Genomic DNA, 16,951 nt, shown 5'->3' with positions numbered 1-16,951 from the left:
ACAGAATACCCTCCCAGAGCTGTTGCTTAGATGTGAACTGCCTCCCGCCATCATAGACACTCCTTTTGATGATGCTCCAGAGGTTCTCAATGGGGTTGATGTCCATCCTCCACTCCATCCATCTGGACCATCGAGTGTTGCACGGCACTCATCGGTGAACAAAACAGTTTGGAAGTTAGTCTTCATGTATCGTTTGGCCCACTGGAGCCGTTACTGCTTGTTGCAGTGGATAGAGGTGGTCGACAGGATGGCTTACGCACAGCTGCAAACCTCTGAAGGACCCTGCATCTTGTTGTTCTGGGGACGTTCGAGGCACCAGCAGCTTCAAAAACTTGTCTGCTGCTATGACAAGGCATTTTTGCAGCTGCTCTTTTAACCTTACACAATTGCCTGTTGGAAAGAGTCCTCAATTTTTCCTTATCAGCACGCACACGTGTGTGCTGGGAATCAGCTACATACTTCTTGATTATGCGATGATCACGATGAACTGTCTTGGCAATGTTGATTGTAGTCATGCCTTGACCTAAATACTCCACAATTTGCTGCTTCTCAGCAGCCGACACATCCTTTTTCTTTCCCATTTTGGCAAAAAATGTAGGCTGCTTAATAATGTGGAACAGCCTTCTTAAGTAGAATTGCCTTTATTTGGACACACCTGCCAAACTAATGTGCACAGGTATCTGCAATTGCTTTCAGTGATATAAAGAGCCCTGACACACAACACCATCAATGAGTTTAAATGAAAAACAAAAAAATTCTAACCTTATCACTCCTAAACTCTATGTACATAATAATTTGGAACACAGTGTAATGATTTTTTTTTATTATTATTATTTATAACATTAGATGTTTTTACTATTGATGCTGCATAGGCAGCGTCAATAGTAAAAAACTTGGTCACACGGGGTCAATAGTGGCGGTAACGGAGTGCGTTACCCGCGGCATAACGCGGTCCGTTAACGCCGGCATTAACTTTGTGTGAGCGGTGACTGGAAGGGTCTATGCGGGCGCCGGGCAGTGAGTGCGGGGAGTAAGGAGCAGCCATTTTCTTCCGGACTGTGCGCGTCGCTGATTGGTCGTGGCAATGGTCGTGGGCGTTTTGCCACGCCCAATCAGCAACTTGGATTCCATGACAGACAGAGGCCGCGACCAATGAATATCCGGGACAGACAGAAGGACAGACAGAAAGATGGAAGTGACCCTTAGACAATTATATAGTAGATGTGGGCAGTGTTATATACCGCGTGGGCTGCATTATATACTATGTGGGCTGTGTTATGTACTGCGTAACCTGTGCTATATATTACGTGACCACTGTTATATACTGCATGGCCTGTGTTATATACTACGTCGCCTGTTATATACTGCGTGGCTGCTATATACTGCGTGGGCTGTGTTATATACTATTTGGGCTGTGTTATATACTGGGTGACCTTGACATTGGTATTGTTTGATAGCTTAGTCGGATCCTCCTATCTACAGGCCCCCCTCCCAAGTACCCAAATAAACCCCAACTCAAATAAAGACAGGATTCAAAAATTGGATAATTATTGGCCACAGTGGCCTTTATTATAAACATACAAACATTAATGGTAAAGTAATGTGGGGAGGTCCTTGAAGCTCCAAACTGGTGGTAAACCATAATATATAGAGTGGACATAAAACCAGACCATAATTTACTCCCAGCCGCGACCACCTGGCTCAGGAGCACCAAAATACCCCGAAGGGCTACCATTGTCCACTTGACACCTGGGAATCCGGCCCACCGTTGCCAAGATCCCCCCAAACCACCAGACCCGAAACCAAACTTTACACCAACTGAAGAATCCGTATCCCGACGGATCCCCCAGGCCAATTTAGTACCAACTCCAAGGACCCCTCCCACCGCTACCAGCCACTATGACCCGGAGCAACTTAGCCCCAAAAACACTCCAAAAGAGAAAATGGAAAAAACAGGGCAGGCGGGTGGGCGGGAACTCGCTATTTGGCCTCCAGAGCGGGAACTGGCCAACCCCACTCCCTCCTAGCCCTATAAACCCCCCCAATGCATACTATCCCCCTCCCCTAAAGCATGCCCCACCCCATCTATCCTCCCTCTCCAAACCCCTGTCATGACGGCCTGCACGTACGCCGTCGGGGGGGGGGGGGAGGGGACGGCTCGCTCCGGCCTGCTCTTGACATTGGTATTGTTCGATAGCTTAGTCGGATCCTCCTATCTACAGGCCCCCCTCCCAAGTACCCAAATAAACCCCAACTCAAATAAAGACAGGATTCAAAAATTGGATAATTATTGGCCACAGTGGCCTTTATTATAAACATACAAACATTAATGGTAAAGTAACGTGGGGAGGTCCTTGAAGCTCCAAACTGGTGGTAAACCATAATATATAGAGTGGACATAAAACCAGACCATAATTTACTCCCAGCCACGACCACCTGGCTCGGGAGCACCAAAATACCCCGAAGGGCTACCATTGTCCACTTAACACCTGGGAATCCAGCCCACCATTGCCAAGATCCCCCCAAACCACCAGACCCGAAACCAAACTTTACACCAACTGAAGAATCCGTATCCCGAATATCCCGTATAGCCAATTTAGTACCAACTCCAAGGACCACTCCCACCGCCACAACGAGAGGTACTTGAACACCTCAAGGACCCGAGGCCCCCCCAAACTTGACCGCTATGGCCCTTTCAATACCGCTCTGCAATCCGAGAGCCCACAAATCGATGCCCACCGCATTTAAATGGACACCATCTCCCAGGAGAAATTCATCTCCCCCTTTTTCCAATTCAAAATGACGGATGAACAGACCACCGTTTCTAACGACAAAACTAGATATAGCCCGATTCACCTTGATTCTAGCCTTGTTGATCCTATCCACAGATCTGGCGTGTCGCCAGCACCTCCTCGGGACGATATCTGACCACACAACTAACAAATCCCGGAAAGACACCCATAGCCTCAGCAGATCAGGTTTTATATCCCGGATCAATTCACGGCAAGGGCGAACCCCAAAATCGTTGCCCCCCACGTGAAAAACTAAAATGTCGGGAGTTCTGTCCAACCTGATACCATTGTGCACCTCCCGCGTAACCCCACTCCAACACAAACCCCTAAAACCCAGCCACCTGACCACGGCCACGTCCCTTGAAAAACCGAGTTGACGTCCGTCCCGCCGAACATCCGCTCACATTGCGCCCCAATAGACGAAAGAGTGGCCGACGATCCAAACCAACAGGGGGGTGCGACCTAGAAAATACAGACAACTTAAAATCCAAAACAATAACACAACAAAATACAGGGGTACAAGAAAAAACGCAAGGCCTTCATGGTCTAACATAGCTCTTGTAACGCCCAGACTCCCATCTCCCTATCCTCTGAACCACTTCAGGGGCCAAGCCCCCCAGAGCCGCTTCAGTCGCGGCCCCAATACGAAATGGGTGCGACGCAAAACGAGAAGCGTCCAAACCCAGCCCCAACAAAGCTTTCCGAAAAACAGCAACAAACTGGAATTTGGATAAAAAGGAACCATCCTCGTGACACAAAAAAGGACCATCCAAAACCGGCCGAATGCTAGTAAAAGCCTGAAAACAACGAACAGGACACATAACCGAACCACTGACCGAGCCCAACTCAACCCGTTTACCTTTTCCCGCCTGATCAGTCTTTGACCGACGTATCCAAAATTGTAAACGACTCCCAATAAGCACCACATCCTTGGCCCAGAGCCCCCTTCGCCTAAACGTGGTGGGAGACACCAGCTCCCCAACCCTCAAAGCCCCAAAAAACGCCAGGGAAAAGGCTAAACGAAAGAGAGCCACCTCAAAGTTAGATAAGCAAATGTCACTCAAACTCGTGCCCACCTGCTCCAACACGCTAAAAGAGACTGGGCGCCGAAGATCACCTCGCCCCGCCTTTCTACGAAAACCCTTTACCGCCTGCCGTACCAAAAACAACTTCGTCAAATCCTGCAATCCTCGAAGCTGAAAACCGAAAGCCAGAGCCGCCCGAACTCTATCCACCTTCGAAGCCGACCACCCCTCTTCCGCGCCGCGTCTCAACCACAACAACAAAGCGCCCAGCTGATCTTCACCCCCGTTAGTAACCCCACAAGACACCATCCAAGAATCCCAATCACACCATACCGACCGATACGCTGACCACGTGCTGGGCGCCAAAGACGCGCGAATCAAAGGTCCTGCAGCCCGGATACCACGTCCCAGAGCTCCGGCGGGCAGTCCAGACCCGTCTCCTCCGCGTCCGGGGCCAGAGACCGAAACCGTTCCCACTGAAACCGAAACAAAGAGTCAGCCACAGAATTCTCCACTCCGGGTACATGAGTCGCCATAATGTACACATTGATAGACATGCAGAACAACACCAACTGACGGAGAACCCTGATAACCGAAGGAGAAGCCGTCAAACCGTTTATGACACACACAACCGCCATATTGTCACAATTAAAACGAACCCTCCGATTGCGCAAATCCTCCTTCCAAATCCTCCTTCCACAAGTAAACTGCAACCAGGATAGGAAAGATTTCCAACAAAGTGACGTTCTTCGCCAACCGGGACGCGAACCACTCGTCCGGCCACCTAGTGGCACACCACCTGGCGCCAAAACCAACACCGCCTGAAGCATCAGTAAACAAATCCAACTCAGCGTTGCCGACTACGTCCTCCATCAACAACGAACGGCCATTGTACCGTGCCAAAAAACTGTCCCACACCTCCAAATCAGCCTTATGCTCACTAGACAGGCGAACAAAATGATGCGGGGCCTTAACCCCAGCCGTGGCACCGGCTAGCCTCCTTGAAAAAACCCTCCCCATCGGGATGATCCTGCAGGCAAAATTCAATTTGCCAAGGAGGGACTGCACCTCCCGCAAGGGCAACTTTTTTAAGCGACGCGCCCGAGCCACTTCGTTTCTCAATCCAACCACCTTCTCTTCAGGCAACCGAAATTCCCAGTTAACGGAGTCAATAACAATGCCCAGGAACGAAAGACTCGTGCAATGCCCCTCAGTTTTTTCCGGCGCTAACAGAACACCAAAACGCTCCGCTACCCATATCACCGTTCTCAAGACCATGTCACAACTTCCAGACTGACTCGGCCCGATGCACAGAAAGTCATCCAAATAGTGAATGACCGAGTCCAAACCCGACACCTCCCGAACGACCCACTCAAGAAAAGAACTAAAAGCCTCAAAGTATGCGCAAGACAACGAGCAACCCATCGGCAAACATCTGTCCACGTAAAAACCACCGTTCCAATAACAACCCAACAGCCTCACACTGTCCGGATGAACGGGCAATAAACGAAAAGCCGACTCAATATCAGTCTTGGCTAACAACGCGCCCCTCCCGCAACTACGCACCCAGCGTGCAGCCTCGTCAAAGGACGTATAAACCACCGAGCAAAGCTCAGGGTCTATCCCGTCGTTCACGGACCTCCCTTTGGGGTAAGACAAATGCTGAATCAGCCTGAACTTGTTTGGTTCCTTCTTCGGAACCACACCCAACGGCAAAACTACCAAATCCTCTAGCGGCGGAACAGGAAAAGGACCGGACATTCTCCCTAACGAAACCTCCTTATGCAACTTGTCCGATACCACCGCCGCGTGTAACTCAGCTGATCTCAAGTTCTTCAAAACCCGGGGGATACCGAAAGGAGGAGCAGGTATACGAAAACCATCCCTGAAACCCAACAACAACAACTCCGCTTTTTCCCTATCCGGGAACCTACTTAGATAGGGGACCATCGCGTCCAGCCTCACTGGCGTCTCCCCCTTTGGAATTGCCCTCTGGCTTTCCCTTTTTCTTGAAGCACTTGGCGGCGCCATGGGAAGAACCGCTGCAGTGCGAGCACGCGTGTTTAAATTTACAAGTAGCTCCGAATTTGCACTGGCCGTCATTAAACTGCCAGCATAAACCGTGCTTCTGTCCTCCCGATTGCCCGGACTGACCCCCCGACCCCGAAGAACTACCTTGCGATGCGGAGTGGCCGGCAGTTCCGGCCCCGCCTTGAAAGGAATGGCCAAATTTCGTTGGCGCCATAACCCGCAGCCACAAACCGATATCCTTCTGATCCCAGCGAATCGAAGGACGGACCGCCTTCCTCTGTCTAAACTGCTCGTCATACCGGAGCCAAGCTTGGCCCCCGTATGCCCTATGTGCCTCACCTATCGAGTCCATGTAACAAAACAACGCGGAACAGTTTTCCGGAGCCTTCTCGCCAACCACGCTTGCCAAAATCGCAAATGCTTGCAACCAATTCACAAACGTCTGAGGAATAAGACGCCATCTGCACTTCTCCTCATCCTCCTTCTTACTGTCCTCCTTCTTGCTCTTATCTAAATTGAATTTCTCCAAAGGAAGGAGCGAGAAGATCTCCTCCACGTACTCATCCTTCCAAATCTTCTCCCTAACTTCCTTTTTCAAATGAGCCCCCAGTGGCCCCTCAAAACAAACATAAACCTCTCCCCGCGCTTTATCGTCTAAGCGAATACCGCCCTCCTTCTCCTTCTCCGTCTGTACTGACACGAAAACGGGCTCCGACGACCTACTTGGCGCCGCTAAGCCCCCCAAAGACCCTCCCAGACCTATCTCCGAGGCACCCACCCACGCCGCCAATGGTGACGGCACCGACCTAGTGCCCCCCAAACGTGAAAGCAACTCGCGGACACTACACAATAACTCCCCTACCCCATCACTCCCGCACTCCGGCCGAACCCGTGGACGCTCCCCCATGGCTACGGCCCCACCCCCTTGACTAACCCCAACTACCGGGGAAAACGATAATAATGGCGACAAAACAAACACAGAATTGTCCTCACCAGGCTGCAAGGGAGCTGACGTCCCCCCAGCCGCAGTCGTCCCGCTCATCCAGCCGACGTCCGCTACCGATCCGCTGTGTGGCACTGCCGGAATCAGAGGCTCGCCCTGTGATGTGGACCCATCTGCTCTGGCCCCGTCCCGGCCTGCTGCCGATGATGCCGATGCGGCCCTGCCTGGTGGCACCTGGGGCCCACCGCTGTAGCCGGCGCCAGCCGGCCCTCTGCCGAGACTCCTTCCAGATCCAGCCGAACGCGTAGGAGAAGGTCCGGCATCCCTGGTGGTGCACAACAGCTCCGCAAGTCCGGCGGCGCTGCTTGCCGCTGCAGCCGCAGGAGCTCTCCCACGTTGTCCGGGACGAGCAGGTGAAGCAGGCCGCTGGGCAGCGCCATTACCGCGGCACACTGCTGTGACGTCAGCGGAAGTGAAGGAAGATCCGGCGCGTGGAGGCCCCGCCCCCCGAAGCGAGGGAGAAGGCCTGTCCACCGCCGTAGGCCCCAGCGCGGCAGGTGGATTCCTCCCGGACCGGGCCCTGCTCGGACGCTTGCTGGCGGGTGATCGGTCCGGAGGGTCCCTGGAGGGGCTCCGACGCCGTCGCTGAGGCTGAGGCACGTCGGGGGAGAAACGCTCCGGAGGCCGGACTCGCCGGGAGCGCCGCTCGCCTGCTGACGCCGCCAGGACATCCCCGCTGCCTCCATCTAAAATGCCGGTCACTTGGGCTTCCAGCCAGCCAGGAGGCTGATTCGCAGCCGCCGCCCGCAGCCTCTGAAGCACCTGGTCTACGGCCGACATGGCAGGTCCTCGCTATTTGGCCTCCAGAGCGGGAACTGGCCAACCCCACCCCCTCCTAGCCCTATAAACCCCCCCCTAATGTATACTATCCTCCTCCCCTAAAGCATGCCCCACCCCATCTATCCTCGCTCTCCAAACCCCTGTCATGACGGCCTGCACGTACGCCGTCTGGAGGGGGAGGGGACGTCTCGCTCCGGCCTGCTCTGTATTAACGTATCGGGTATTCTACAATATGTATGTATGTATATAGCAGCCACATAGTATATAGCACAGGCCACGTAATATTTGTCTGCTATATACTACATGGCTCCTATATACTACATGGCCTGTGCTATATACTATGTGGCTGCTAGATACATACATACATATTCTAGAACACCCGATGCGTTAGAAATCGGGCCACCATCTAGTGGTTAATAATTAATAAGAATGAATGTCAGCCTGTGGTGTTACATAGTGAGAAATAGAAGTGCCGGCAAAACAAGAAATTGATTGAATCTTGTATGTGACGGCTGTCTATTCGAAGAGCGCGTGTTGGTTCCTGATCGCGGCTGTTCTGGTAACAGGAGACATAAACCTAGTGAGCATGTATCGGGGTCAAGCTACTATGGTGGAAGCTGATAGAATGTGTAGTGAAGGGGAGTGAGGGAAAATGAGGGAGGTGTTGTTGATGAGGGGAATAATGCGATACGAAGAGCGTCGGCTGACCACTCAGGCTACAGAATGGAGGATCCATTGGAGGAGCTCTCTGGATGCCAGAGACAATGAAAAAACTGGGGAACGAACTAAACTCGTGATGAGCGAGCATACTCCGTAATGCTCGTTACTGGCCAGAGCATCGCTGTACCGAGCATTTCCGGGTTTACTCGGCGGGAGTTCGGGTCCCCGCCAGGGGCGGATTATAATAGGGTCAATCTGGGCGCTAGCCCAGGGCGCAGCGGTGTGGGGGGGCCCTTGGCTACCGCTCAGATTGCCCACCGCCAGTCAGGGCATTACTGCCCTGACTTGCGTATGGGCCCGGTGCGCATCGGGCCCCGTCTCATATGCTTAGCGGGCCCCTACCGGCGCTGCAGCAGTTTCACCTATTGACGTGCGGGCACGCACCCGCACGTCAATAGTTAACAACAGCCGCCAGCCAATTGGAGGCTGACAGCTGAAGTCTGCCGCAGGCGCAGCTCACACGTCGCCGGCGTCTGACGTCATTGTCAGCCGCCGGCGAGTGCGAGCTGCTGGAGGGAGCTCGCCGCTGGAGCGCACTGGTCAGGTGAGGAGAACTTTGTTTGTTTTTTTTTTCTTTGCGAACGGCCAGATTGCTGGTCACACTGGGGGCAATATGCTGGAGACACTGGGGCAGATTGCTGGTCAGACTGGAGGCAATATTGGAGACACTGGGGCAGATTGCTGGAGACACTGGGGGCAGATTGCTGGAGACACTGGGAGCAGATTGCTGGAGACACTGGGGGCAATATTGGACAGCCTGGGGCAGAATGCTGGACACACTGGGGGCAGAATGCTGGACACACTGGGGGCAGATTGCTGGACACACTGGGGGCAATATGCTGGACACACTGGGGGCAATATGCTGGACACACTGGGGGCAATATGCTGGACACATTGGGGGCAATATTGGAGACACTGGGGCAGAATGCTGGAGACACTGGGGCAGAATTCTGGACACACTGGGGGCATATTGCTGGACAGATTGGGGGCAATATTGAAGACACTGGGGGCAGAATGCTGGACACATGAAAGCAGATTGCTGGGCACACTGAGGGTAATATGCTGGACACACTGGGGCAGATTGCTGGGCACACTGGGGGTAATATGCTGGACACACTGGGGCAGATTGCTGGACACACTGGGGGTAATATGCTGGACACACTGGGGCATTATGCTGGAGACACTGGAGCAGATTGCTGGACAGACTGGGGACAATATTGGACAGACTGGGGGCAATATTGGACACACTGGGGCAGGATGCTGGACACACTGGGGCAGGATGCTGGACACACTGGGGGCAATATGCTGGACACACTGGAGCAGATTGCTGGACAGACTGGGGGCAATATTGGACACACTGGGGCAGAATGCTGGACACACTGGGGGCAACATGCTGGACACACTGGGGGCAGTATGCTGGACTCACGGGGCAGATTGCTGGGCACACTGGGGGTAATATGCTGGACACACTGGGGCAGATTGCTGGGCACACGGGGGGTAATATGCTGGACACACTGGGGAAGATTGCTGGACACACTGGGGGTAATATGCTGGACACACTGGGGCAATATGCTGGAGACACTGGAGCAGATTGCTGGACAGACTGGGAGCAATATTGGACAGACTGGGGGCAATATTGGACACACTGGGGCAGGATGCTGGACACAATGGGGCAGGATGCTGGACACACTGAGGGCAATATGCTGGACACACTGGAGCAGATTGCTGGACAGACTGGGGGCAATATTGGAGACACTGGGGCAGAATGCTGGACACACTGGGGGCAGTATGCTGGACATACTTGGGGTAATATGCTGGACACACTGGGGCAGATTGCTGGACACACTGGGGGCAGGACTGGAGACACTGGGGCAGAATGTAGATATGGGGCAGGATAAGATCATGGGCCAGGATGGATACGATGGAGACAGATGGGGCAGGATGGGGAGATCATATTGGGTAGAATGGATACTCATGAGGGCAAGATGCGAGAAGATATGGCTGGAGCCAGGAATGAGACACACGGGGCCAGGGTGGGGAATATTATTACCATAGGGGCTAATTAAGGGATATTATTACTGCAGTGATGTATTTATTTTATTTTGAGTATATTGTTTTAAATGAGGGGGCGGTCCTGTTACTTTGCAGAGTGACACTATATCGCCTTTTTTTCTTCATGTGGTGTAATGTAGACGTTGGGAAAAATTAAGTAATGTGTTCTGCAAGCTGAGCTCTAGATAACTGTGTTATTTCCTGCAGAGACGAGCCCTGGCTAGAAGAAATGATGGCGGTCTGTGCTGGATGAAATATGGAGGACTGCACCTTGAGACGTCACTGGTGAGTCAGTGTTAGGCCGGGGTCACACTAGACCGTAATACGGACGAGTGCTATGCGATAAAAAAATCGCATAGCACTCGGCCCAATGTTAATCTATGGTTCAGCTCCCATCATCCGATATTTTCTCCACCGTATTTCGGATCCGAGGGAACTCGCAGCATGCTGCGATTGTCAGCGTATCTCGGCCGAGACTCGCCAATGGAAGTCTATGGGTGCGAGAAAAAATCGGATTACACACGGACCATGCGTGTGCATTGCGAGAAATACGCAGCGGTGTTCTATAGAAAAGCCGGTAATTCAATTGCCGGCTTTGCATTTCTCCTTCACAAACCCGACAGGATATGAGACATGATTACATACAGTAAACCATCTCATATCCCCATTTTTTTTGCATATTCCACACTACTAATGTTAGTAGTGTGTATGTGCAAAATTTGGGCGCTGTAGCTACTCAAATAAAGGGTTAAATGGCGGAAAAAATTGGCGTGGGCTCCCGCGCAATTTTCTCCGCCAGAATGGTAAAGCCAGTGACTGAGGGCAGATATTAATAGCCAGGAGAGGGTCCATGGTTATTGGCCCCCCCCCCCCCCCCCCCCCGGCTACAAACATCTGCCCCCAGCCACCCCAGAAATCTGATTTCTATCAATGACCTATAGTTACCTTCAGTCGTGGTGATGCGCCCCCTGGTGGATGTCCTCATATGACCTGGAGCGTGGGAAAAAGTTCCCAGGCTGCAGTTCATGAGAACATCCACCAGAGGGCGCCTCACCGCGACTGAATGTAAGTATAGATCACTGCTTTCCTTTCAGCACCCGGGGATTACAGGCACGAGCGAGTGGTTTATCACAGCTCGTGCCTGTAATATTAGTTAACCCCTTCAGATGGATTACTTCGTGGGACGTGATAGGACATCAGAGAGGGTATGTATATTGTGTGTTTATTGTTTTGCCAAGCGAGGGTCTGAAAATGGATTGAGAGATCAATAAATTATTAAAACAACCGCTGTGTTTATTGCATTAAAATACTTTTAAATCATGTGTGTGTGTTTTTTAACCCTTTCATACAATTGGATTAATAATGGATAGGTGTCATAATTGACGCCTCTCCATTATTAATCTGGCTTAATGTCACCTTCCAATAGCAAGGTGGCATTAACCCTTCATTACCCCATATCCCACCGCTACAGGGAGTGGGAAGAGAGTGGCCAAGTGCCAGAATAGGCGCATCTTCCAGATGTGCCTTTTCTGGGGTGGCTGGGGGCAGATGTTTGTAGCCAGGGGGGGGCCAATAACCATGGACCCTCTCTAGGCTATTAATATCTGCCCTCAGTCACTGGCTTTACCATTCTGGCGGAGAAAATTGCGCAGGAGCCCACGCCAATTTTTTCCGCCATTTAACCCTTTATTTGAGCAGCTACAGCGCCCAAATTTTGCACATACACACTACTAACATTAGTAGTGTGGAATATGCAAAAAAAAGGGGGATATGAGATGGTTTACTGTATGTAAACCATGTCTCATATCCTGTCGGGTTTGTGAAGGAGAAATGCAAAGCCGGCAATTGAATTACCGACTTTTCACAGATATCGCGCTGAATGAAATCTAAATACAGAATATATATATATATGTGTCTCAATGACAGAATATATATATATACTGTATATATGTTTTCCCGAACATTTGAGCACATAAATCCATTAGATGTCGGTTTTGCAAGCTTGCGAGAAAATCTCGGCATACGGATGCCATACGGATGACACACGGATGTCACACGGATCATTTGATGCGAGGAAATCGCATCCTCGCACTGCACACGGATCACTGTTTTTGAAACATTTGTGCGATTCCCGGCTGTGAAAAACGGACGTTTAAGTACGTTAAGTGTGTCCCCGGCCTTACCTATACACTGACACTATACACTGTATACTATATACAGAGGTCCTGTGTACAATGTCACCGGTTATCACTGTATAACCTCTACACAAACACTGCATACTAAGTACAGATCCCCTGTGAATACTGGCACTTATGGTGATAGTATTGTGTTTGTTTTGTTTTATCACTGATCAGTATTGTAGTATTCAGTCACTATGTGGTAGTAACATGTGGTCTGGAATTGGTGTTGTGGTATTTGTCCCCTGTATGTGCTATTTGGTCACCATGTGGTGGTAATATGTGGTCTTGACATGGTGTAGCGGTATTTGTTCCCTGTATGCGATATTATTCGATCACTGTAGTTGCAATATGTGGTCTGGTCATGGTGCGGTGGTATTTGTTCCTTGTATGTGATATTATTAGTCATTTTAAAAATTGAAAAATAAATCAAAATATACTTAAATTGTATTGCATATTTTAACAAATATTTAATAGGTTACAGTAGAGTAGGGCCCGTCCAAAAGTGTCTACCGTGTTATGGTGGCGGCTTACAAAATCTTTGTCACATGACCCCGTCACATGACCCCGGGGGGCCCACAGTGTCTGAACAGCCCGGGGCCCTGGCTACACTTAATCCACCCCTGGTCCCCGCGCTGCATGTTTGGCGCTCTTTAGAGAGCCAATAAACATGCAGGGATTGTCTGCCATGCACTGTAAGGCTGTGTTCACACGATGCGGATTTAGTGCTGATCTGCAGGGTTTTTTCCGCGTAGAAATGCTGCAGTTCCGCAAAGTGATTTACAGTACAATGTAAGTCAATTGGAAAAAAAAAATGCTGTGCTAATGGTGCAGAAAAATCCGCATGAAAACCGCTGCGGATCAAAAGAAGTAGCATGTCACTTCTTTGGTGTGGAACTGCAGCGTTTATCAACCCTTCCATTATAGAAATCCGCAGAGGTAAAAAAGCGCAGAAAATCCGCAACAAAAACGCACAAACTCCGCATAAAAAAGCGTAAAATCCGCACCTGCGTTTTCTGCCAGGAGATGCGGATTTTGTGCAGAAAATTCTGCACCCCAATCCGCAACGTGTGCACACAGCCTAATGCCGTAGCCATGTTGGTTGTGGCATTACAGTGATTGGCGGATACACAGCTGATAGTCCTACCGAATAGACTGTTAGAATTTGTATTATGGCAAGAAAAAAGCTGCTAAGTAAAGAAAAACGAGTGGCCATCATTACTATAAGAAATGAAGGTCAGTCAGTCCGTAAAATTGGGAAAACTTTGAAAGTGTCCCCAAGTGCAGTGGCAAAAACCATCAAGCGCTACAAAGAAACTGTCTCACACTAGGACCTCCCCAGGAAAGGAAGACCAAGAGTCACCTCTGCTTCTGAAGATAAATTTATCCGAGTCACAAACCTCAGAAATCGCAGGTTAACAGCAGCTCAGATTAGAGACCAGATCAATGCCACACAGAGATCTAGCAGCAGACGCATCTCTACAACTGGTAAGAGAAGACTTTGTGTGGCAGGCCTTCATGGTAAAACAGCTGCTCGGAAACCACTGCTAATGACAGGCAACAAGCAGAAGAGACTTGTTTGGGCTAAAGAACACAAGGAATGGACATTAGACCAGTGGAAATCTGTGCTTTGGTCTGATGAGTCCAAATTTGAGATCTTTGGTTCCAACCACCGTGTTTTTGTGCGACGCAGAAAAGGTGAACAGATGGACTCCTTATGCCTGGTTCCCACCGTGACGCATGGAGGAGGAGGTGTGATGGTGTGGGGGTTCTTTGCTGGTGACACTGTTGGGGATTTATTCAAAATTGAAGGCATACTGAACAAGCATGGCTACCACAGCATCTTGCAGCGGCATGCTATTCCATCCGGTTTGCATTTAGTTGGACCATCATTTATTTTTCAACAGGACAATGACTCCAAACACACCTCGAGTCTGCGTAAGGGCTATTTGACGAAGAAGGAGAGTGATGGGGTGCTATGCCAGATGCCCTGGCCTCAACAGTCACCTGACCTGAACCCAATCCAGATGGTTTGGGGTGAGCTGGACCGCAGAGTGAAGGTAAAAGGGCGAACAAGTGCTAAGCATCTCTGGGAAATCCTTCAAGATTGTTGGAAGACCATTCCCGGTGACTACCTCTTGAAGCTCATCAAGAGAATGCCAAGAGTGTGTAAAGCCGTCATCAAAGCAAAAGGTGGCTACTTTGAAGAACCTAGAATATAAGACATATTTTCAGTTGTTTCACACTTTTTTGTTAAGTATATAATTCCACATGTGTTAATTCATAGTTTTGATGCCTTCAGTGTGAATATACAATTTTCATAGTAATGAAAATACAGAAAAAAATCTTTAAATGAGAAGGTGTGTCCAAACTTTTGGTCGGTACTGTACCTGTGTGTCCTCTCCCCTGTATACAGTATATACCTGTGTGTCGTCTCCAGGTTGCCCCGTCTGTACACGGTGGAGGTGCAGTGTCCCCGCAGCACAGAGCATTTCAGTAATACCATTTAGTTAGAGATTGTATAGAAGGAGTCATTTAGAGCGGCATTAGTTGTAGCTGTATAAATAGGTGTACAGTGAACCCAGCATTGTCAGGGTGACGCTGTTACACCGAGTAAAATGGTTCCTGGGTTGGAGAAATCCGTCTTGTGTTTCTTTCTTTAATCTGTGGTTGAAGTTAATGAGAAGCTTCATGCCAGACAAAGAAGTTCCTGATTCTGGGCCCCCTGCCGTCTGTGGCAGAGGCGGGTCTGTTTCGGTACGGTAATAAATTGTGTTATTTCCAGCTTTACAGATGGACGATAACACCATAGAAATGAGAAGAATAATAGGCCTCAGTTACCACAACTGTCTACAAGGAAAACTGTTGCTCATAGCAGCCAATCACAGCTCAGCTTTTATCTTCTAAACAGCTCTGGTGAAATGAAAGATGCTTAGTGATTGGTTGCTATGGGCAACACAGGCAGTGTAAGCTATTGTGGTCAAGAAGATGTGCCTATGAAATAGATATTATATGGGGCTTTGCGTGTGGCTATGCGGAGTGGGCGGGGCTTCATACACACATACATATATGTATGTATACATGATTGATTACAACTTCTGTCTCTGTAAAAACAATCCCCATTTAACCCCTTTACGACACCAGCCATAAATGTACGCCGATGTCAGACTCCCTCCCTTTGATGTGGGCTCCAGCGCTGAGCCACATCTTTTCTGGCACGTCAGCAAGCACGCCTGAAATCCCGCTCATCAATGATCCCGTCACATGATCGCGGCTCACCGATGGGTTGGCATGACAACCAGAGGTCTCCAGCATAAGTCTATGGTTGTCACTGCAGGATTGCTATGAGCTCCGCCCGCTAGCCGAAAACGCATGCACCAGGGATCGTCTCACCGAACTCCCGCTCTCCTTTTAACATGGGCAAAACGCTACTCAGGCAACACAGGGTGAAGGTAAAACAGTGTGGCAATGCTTTATTGTACCACAAAACAGGCAGATAACACATAGAACAGTCCCAGCAAACATCCCAAGATGGTGCACATTAGAGTCTCGCCCTTCCGCTGACTCGCTGGGATAATAGCACCTGTGACTAGTGTTGAGCATTCCGATACCGCAAGTATCGGGTATCGGCCAATATTTGCTGTATCGGAATTCCGATACCGAGATCCGATATTTTTGTGGTATCGGGTATCGGTATCGAAACAACATTAATGTGTAAAATAAAGAATTAAAATAAAAAATATTGCTATACTCACCTCTCCGACGCAGCCTGGACCTCACCGAGGGAACCAGCAGCGTTGTTTGCTTAAAATTCGCGCGTTTACTTCCTTACGTGAAGTCCCGGCTTGTGATTGGTCGCGTGCCGCCCATGTGGCCGCGACGCGACCAATCACAAAGCCAGAACGTAATTTTAAAATCCTGAAGGACCTGAAATTACGTCACGGCTTGCTGTGATTGGTCGCATCGCGGCCACATGGGCGGCACGCGACCAATCACAAGCCGGGACTTCACGTAAGGAAGTAAACGCGCGAATTTTAACCCCTTAACGACCGCCGATACGCCTTTTAACGGCGGCCGCTAAGGGTACTTAAACCACAGCGCCGTTAATTAACGGCGCTGTGGAAAAAGTGAATAGCGCCCCCCAGAGTCGGATTTTCTCTGGGGTCTCGGTTGCCGAGGGTAGCCGAGACCCCAGAGAACATGATTCGGGGGGTTTTTACCGACCCCCGAGTTGCGATCGCCGGTAATTAACCGTTTACCGGCGGTCGCAACAAAAAAAAAAAAAACGCGATTTGCCGTTTAATTTCTCTGTCCTCCGATGTGATCGCACATCGGAGGACAGAGAAATGTGGTCCCCGATGGCCCCCAATA

The 16,951-nt window shown here is 50.2% G+C and overlaps 1 protein-coding gene across 1 annotated transcript in view; it reads right to left on the bottom strand.

Annotated features, from left to right (window-relative positions):
- Positions 1-16,027: 16,027 nt before the first annotated feature.
- The window catches only part of LOC143768268 (uncharacterized), a 64,269-nt gene continuing 63,345 nt past the window's right edge, over positions 16,028-16,951 (bottom strand). The window contains exon 8 of the mRNA XM_077256961.1: positions 16,028-16,163. The gene's annotated coding sequence lies outside the window, so the exon portion shown is untranslated. The remainder of the gene's footprint in view (positions 16,164-16,951) is intronic.

Source organism: Ranitomeya variabilis, chromosome 4 (genome assembly GCF_051348905.1).
Source record: "Ranitomeya variabilis isolate aRanVar5 chromosome 4, aRanVar5.hap1, whole genome shotgun sequence".
Classification (NCBI taxonomy): Eukaryota; Metazoa; Chordata; class Amphibia; order Anura; family Dendrobatidae; genus Ranitomeya; species Ranitomeya variabilis.
This window is presented reverse-complemented; position numbering and strand designations above follow the sequence as displayed.